Source organism: Leptinotarsa decemlineata, unplaced genomic scaffold, assembly GCF_025532065.1.
Source record: "Leptinotarsa decemlineata unplaced genomic scaffold, Ldec_3_MD MMD2_tig00004433_RagTag_RagTag, whole genome shotgun sequence".
Classification (NCBI taxonomy): Eukaryota; Metazoa; Arthropoda; class Insecta; order Coleoptera; family Chrysomelidae; genus Leptinotarsa; species Leptinotarsa decemlineata.
This window is the reverse complement of record NW_027412608.1, coordinates 1303898-1311067: the sequence shown is the minus strand read 5'-3', so window position 1 is coordinate 1311067 and position 7170 is coordinate 1303898.

The following is a 7170-nucleotide window of genomic DNA, read 5'->3' as shown; positions in this document are numbered from 1 at the left end:
TATCGAAATGGAGTAGTAGAAAGGCAAAAACTTTCTTTCCCAAAAATTAATCACTCCTAAAAATGAAACGCCTTCAATTCAAATGTTAGATTACTTACTAACTAATTGTTACATTCAACAGATATTTTGGTGATATCTTCCATCATGTCAATTTTCAACACATTCTGCTGATTATTCAGCTTAGTAAAAATGTTTCCATTTATTGTCCATACTTTTCCAGCTGATCCCACCTGCTTAGAAGCTTCCCCAACAATTTCCATTTGCTTCTTAGCAATATCCTCTCTAATCACCACTTTGCCAGCTTTTAGGAGTCTCTTATTATTATACACGAGATTTTTGTAGAAAATCGTAAAAAATCTCAAAATCATTGTCCTAGTTATATTACACTATTTCTTTTCCAATCGGTAGCAAAATTCCATCACGGAATCATTTATTTTTAGTTTTAGTTTTTTATTGTAAATTCTGTATTATAAATTTCAATTTGATATTCAAAACTTTCAAACAATGTTTCCTCAATCTTTATAGCAAATCTCTCTGATATTAGTCAAGATATGTCTAACAAGAAAACTTTCTTAAAACTCGCTATCAACACCTAGAAACTGAAATGGTCATATTGTGGTCACTGATCAGTCACCTTCAATTCATTCTGGGACCTTTCTCTGCCACTACCACAAAGAAAGGGACAGCTGAGACTGTCACATTGTTTGGAATCATTCTTTGGATGGTGATGAAAAACCTACATGTTCGAAGAGTAGTAAAAGAAGAAATCTCACGAAATCCTTATCGATTCATAAACTTAAATCGGTTTTCACCAGTTGAAAAATTCAGAGAAAAACTGAATGTTACTATAGATTTACCTTTGAAGTATTGGATATGAGCTATTATGGAACCGATAATGTATTAGCTCCTTGTCTTGTGTGTGATAAATAAAATCTTGTGTTTCTCTATTGTGTACGAGCATGCATCATATATTTGATGGTTTTTTTGGATTGGAACAAAATTATACAGGTTGTTTCTAAATTCAATACAAATAATCCATAAACATAAGTGTCAGGATATTGAAATTCAACAAAAATGTCAGTTCTTTCTCAATATCTCTAAAACCGCATCAGATTTCTTTCAATTTTGGCACATGCAAAGTACACATAAAATACATTTTTCTGTGATGGTTTTTTTAATTTTCATCAGTGACGTCCCTGTAAACATGATCAAAATAATGATACGCTACTGTTTTTTTGTCAAATAAGTAAAATTTTTATAATTATCATCTCTCTTCCCATAAACATGGTCAATTGACTTTTTTTATACGACGGTCGGTTTTCAATTTAAAAAATAAAAGGTCTTTATTTGCTTCTACCTATGCGATTTTTGATAAGTATCGATGAATTGGATTTTGTTTTTTGAATTGAAAACTTTGCCGTACGAAATGAGTCAGAGGACCATTTTTATGAATAGAGGGCAATCATAAATATAATGTTTATTTGAAAAAAAAACAGTGACGACTATCATCATTTTTGTTAAATTTCAACACCCTGTATCTCAGAAATGAAGCGAAAAAAGTCTCATTTTGAGCCCAGGCATACGTTCTTGAAATATTCGTATCGAATTTAGAAACATCCTGTGTAGTTGACATTTTTTTTGGCCGTTGGACGCATAGTCCATAATAGCCAGCAACTAAACGTCAGTTATTTTCTCAATTTTTCGAAAACAAGGGAACGGGTTTTAGGATATTACTTTTCACACCCAGGGGTCGATCAGGGTGACTTTGCACAGAAAAGGTAGACCACGGAAAGAAAGGATTTTGGGGATGGGAACATGAACACATAGAATTCACATCAAGTATCCTCTACAACTTCAGGTTACAATCAATCACGAATTTCATCATAGCATCTATTACTTGTGGTTAAAGGTAGCATAAATGACATGAAAGACTTTCAATATGCCCTAAATTCATTCTCTATCACAATCCCTGTATATAGTGATGAACCAAGTTTAAACAATTGCATCCTGAAGAGTTATATAAATAAATTTCCAGAGTACACATGCATTTATACAGACGCTTCCAAACAATGTGAAGGAACTAGCTGTGCATATTATATTCCTATTGCGAATGTGATTGAGATATTCAAACTGAACCAACTCACTTCCATATTTTCAGCAGAAGCAATTGCTATAACCAAAGCACTTGAATATATAGAACAACAGTGTATTAAAAAAACAATAATAATATCTGACTCACTGTCTGTACTATCAAAAATATCACAACCTATCAACATACTTACATATCAACTCAGCTCGCATATTCTGAAATTGAAAATTCTTATCAGCAGGCTCTATGAAGTTAATTTTGATATCAAATTAATGTGGATCAAAGCTCATGCAGGCTTAATAGGCAACGAGAAAGTTGATGAACTGGCAAAGACAGGCATCAGAACAGGACAACGCCTTGAGAATGAAAGTGGCGCTGAGGAGGTTCAAGGAAAATTGGGAAACAGCATGGAAAGAGTATTGTAAAAACTCTGCTACACAGTATACCCGGTTAGTACAAAAATCCCTGCGGAAATATGGCACAAAAAAATGAAGTATGGACGGAAAACAATTGTCACAATAACCAGACTGAAATTTGGACATGCATGTTATCCAGCTCATCTTTACAAAATAGGAATCGTTGAGTCAAACAAATGTGCCACATGTAATGTACCTAATATCTGATATTGATCATATATTTTTAACTGTTCTGAACATCAGGAACAAACCAAAGATTTCATGGAAACATTAAGACGGGAAAAAATAATACCACCGTTAAATATACTGCACTTACTGGCACTGTAGTTGACATAAATGTTGCATCAGTAATGTTACTAAATTAATATTTAGAATAATTCAAAATATTACGATTTACTCCAAAATGAGGTTTCAGTCACAGTGTGCGTTGTTGTCGCATTTCTGGTCGCCCGATAGTGAGTAGTTTGTGAATAAAGAATACCCAAGGCCGTCGAAAAATCTATGAAGTATACACCAAACATACACTGCAGTTACAGCGCTGACAGTCACTAGTAGACGCACGGCGAACTGAATTATACAAAACCGGCGTTTCACAATCAAACATATGTCCGATGAAAAATCAGCTTTCCGTGCTTGCTACCAACGCATTCCTAATATAAGGGTTAACAATCGGACGACCGTATATATATATATATATATATATATATATATATATATATATATATATATATATATTTTATTGAGTGTGTGATATAAATCAAAAGGGAAAGTTCGTGGACAGGACACTCAAAAAATGGAGGCAAACCGCGGACACCTGTTTCTGGCTATTGGCCTTATCAGCGTGGTGCAGCCAATTGCACAGTGTCACCAACAGGAGCTAACCGCACATTTGTGGTGTGACACCCAAATCAACCAATAGGTGGTTCCACTTATGTTTCGCTTGCGTTTACGAAGCTATTTTTATCAAGTGCTATTCTGGTTTTTCACAGTTTGTCTTCAATCGAGGACCGCCTGCCCGGTACTGACGATGCCCAATAGGCTGAAACAGCTGTCTACCAGTGGCTCTTGAATTGAAATTAATATGGGAATGATCAGAAAGTACTTATCTATTAATATTTTGATTTTTATGGAATTATTTTCCAGCAGCTTGACTGCATTAACCTTTCTAGATTCAATATATATATATATATATATATATATATATATATATATATATATATATATATATATATATATATATATATATATATATATATATATATATATATATATGAAATCTAGAAAGGTTAATGCAGTCAAGCTGTTGGAAAATAATTCCATGAAAATAAAAAAATAAATAGATAAGTACTTTTTGATCACTCCCATATTGATTTCAATTTAAGAGCCACCGGTAGACAGCTGTTTCAGCCTATTGGGCATCGTCAGTACCGGGCAGGCGGTCCTCGATTGAAGACAAAATGAGAAAACCCAAGAAAGTACTTGATAAAAATAGCTGCGTAAACGCAAGAGAAACATAATGGAACCACCTATTGGTGTGACACCCAAGTCAACTTGCCAAGTTTTAAATATACAGGGTGTTTGGTGTAGGTGCTACATACCAAAATTCCATTTTTTAAAATAGAACGCCCTGTATATCATTACATATTCAGATGCTACGTTAAATTCTGATATCATTTCATGTTTGGTTTTTGAAATTCGGTTACGGCGTTGTTGAGTTATTGCACTTTTCCTTAAATATAAAGTTTCAAAAAAACTCATTTACTCGTACACGAATCCAGTCTATATCTTTTATTAAATTGAACTAGACTACTACTGAATACAAACCATTATTTTCACCTCTACGATACGATATCGATATCAGTTGAATATAATATTGAAATTCTTGAGAATGTGACTAACTTGACCTCAGTTACTTTGGCAATAAAGTTCAGCAATATTTCGTATTTTCTATTCTCTTTCCCGAAACAGTGAAAAATGTATTTTGAAGGCATCATGAATATTTGAAATGACGGAAACTATAGAAAATAGTGAAAACTGAACGAAAATCCGAACAGGGGGCGGTATACTTCTGTCAACATTTTAATCAGACACCCTGCCACCTTCATATTTTGTTATAGTGTTAACAAAAGGAAACGAAGAAATATAGCAGTGACGAAATCAAAAAACCGGCCGTCGGAGGCGGTACAAATTTACCAATATTTTTAATAGAGTCTCTGCCACTTTCATATTTCGTTATAGTGGTGACAACTGGAAATAAAAAAATATGTCAGCAGTGAAATCAAAAAACCGACCGTCGGGGCGGTACAGATCCAGCAATATCTTTATTAGAGATTCTGCCTCCTTCATGTTTTGGTAAAGTGTTAAGAAATGGAAATAAAGAAATATGTCAGAGGTGAAATCAAAAAACCGGCCGTCGGGGGCGGTACAGATCCAGCAATATTTTTATCAGAGACTCTGCCACCTTCATATTTTGGTATAGTGTTAAGAAATGGAAATGAAGAAATATGTCAGGTGTGAAATTAAAAAACCGGCCGTCGGGGGCGGTACAGATCCAGCAAAATCTTTATTAGAGATTCTGCCACCTTCATATTTTGGTAAAGTGTTAAGAAATGGAAATAAAGAAATATGTCAGAGGTGAAATCAAAAAACCGGCCGTCGGGGGCGGTACAGATCCAGCAATATTTTTATCAGAGACTCTGCCACCTTCATATTTTGGTATAGTGTTAAGAAATGGAAATGAAGAAATATGTCAGGTGTGAAATTAAAAAACCGGCCGTCGGGGGCGGTACAGATCCAGCAATATTTTTATTGGAGACTCTGCCACCTTCATATTCTGGTATAGTGCTAAGAAATGGAAATGAAAAAATATGTCAGGTGTGAAATTAAAAAACCGGCCGTCGGGGGCGGTACAGATCCAGCAATATTTTTATTAGAGACTCTGCCACCTTCATATTTTGGTATAGTGCTAAGAAATGGAAATGAAGAAATATGTCAGGTGTGAAATCAAAAAACCGGCCATCAGGGGCGGTACAGATCCAGCAATATTTTTATTAGAGACTCTGCCACTTTCATATTTTGGTATAGTGCTAATAAATGGAAATGAAGAAATATGTCAGGTGTGAAATCAAAAAACCGGCCGTCAGGGGCGGTACAGATCCAGCAATATTTTTATTAGAGACTCTGCCACTTTCATATTTTGGTATAGTGCTAAGAAATGGAAATGAAGAAATATGTCAGGTGTGAAATCAAAAAACCGGCCGTCGGGGGCGGTACAGGTCCAGCAATATTTTTATTAGAGACTCTGCCACTTTTATAATTTGGTATAGTGTTAAGAAATGGAAATGAAGAAATATGTCAGGTTTGAAATCAAAAAACCGGCCGTCGGGGGCGGTACAGATCCAGCAATATTTTCATTAGAGACTCTGCCACCTTCATATTTTGGTATAGTGCTAAGAAATGGAAATGAAGAAATATGTCAGATGTGAAATCAAAAAACCGGCCGTCGGGGGCGGTACAGGTCCAGCAATATTTTTATTAGAGACTCTGCCATCTTTATATTTTGGTATAGTGTTAAGAAATGGAAATGAAGAAATATGTCAGGTTTGAAATCAAAAAACCGGCTGTCGGGGGTGGTACAGATCCAGCAATATTTTTATTAGACTCTGCCACCTTCATATTTTGGTATAGTGCTAAGAAATGGAAATGAAGAAATATGTCAGGTGTGAAATCAAAAAACCGGCCATCGGTGGCGGCACAGATGAAGCAATTTTTTCATTAGACACTCTGCTACCTCCATATTTCGTTATAGTGGTCACAATTGGAAATATAGAAATTCGTCAGAGGTGAAATAAAAAACCGGTCTTCGGGGGCGGTACAGCACTTGAGAGTTGGAACAGTATGACTATGAAACAGTATCTAAATATGTGTTATCATATAATTCTGGAAAAAGACTTGATGGCAGGTGCTGATTTCACTATTTTGAAATTGTATTGTGCTCACTTGTTGAAAAATATAAGTAGAGATGTTGGTAATTGTATTAATGATAAAGAGCACAACATTTCATTATTGAAAACATAGCTGGAATGTTCAATTTCAAAAGTATATGGATGGCATCAGTTTGGATGAAGTATTTGACAATTATTTTATTATCTCCTAAAAATAATAAGTTGGTAGAGTGCTCCATAAACTCATTGACTGATATCAGTAATAACAATTGTGTCTCCGAATTAGATGTTATTGATGTGAAACGGTATACTGTATCTGTTTTCCATGACGAAACAGACAAGACTGAGCCAATTTATAAATCTAGTCCTTTCTATAAACATTTTAATTCAATTGCTGGTTGTCAAATTATTGATGATGATGGGGGAACAAAAAATCCATTTTACTCACCAAAACTTCTAGATTTTCTTTTAAAACGTTATTTACCATATTATCCACTTTGTTGTAGAATAAATTCATCGTCTGATGAAAATGAGGGTTGCAGTAATGCTATTGTGGAAAACTGGTTCGGTTAGGTGAAAAATATTTTACTCAATAGTTTGCCAAATCAAAAATGCACCCGATTTTTGAGACTTGTTAGGCAGAGGGTTCTGTCCCTTCATAAAGAAGTGTTGCTAAATATTCCTCGTACTAGGTGTACAAATACAAGGAGAAAAATGGATA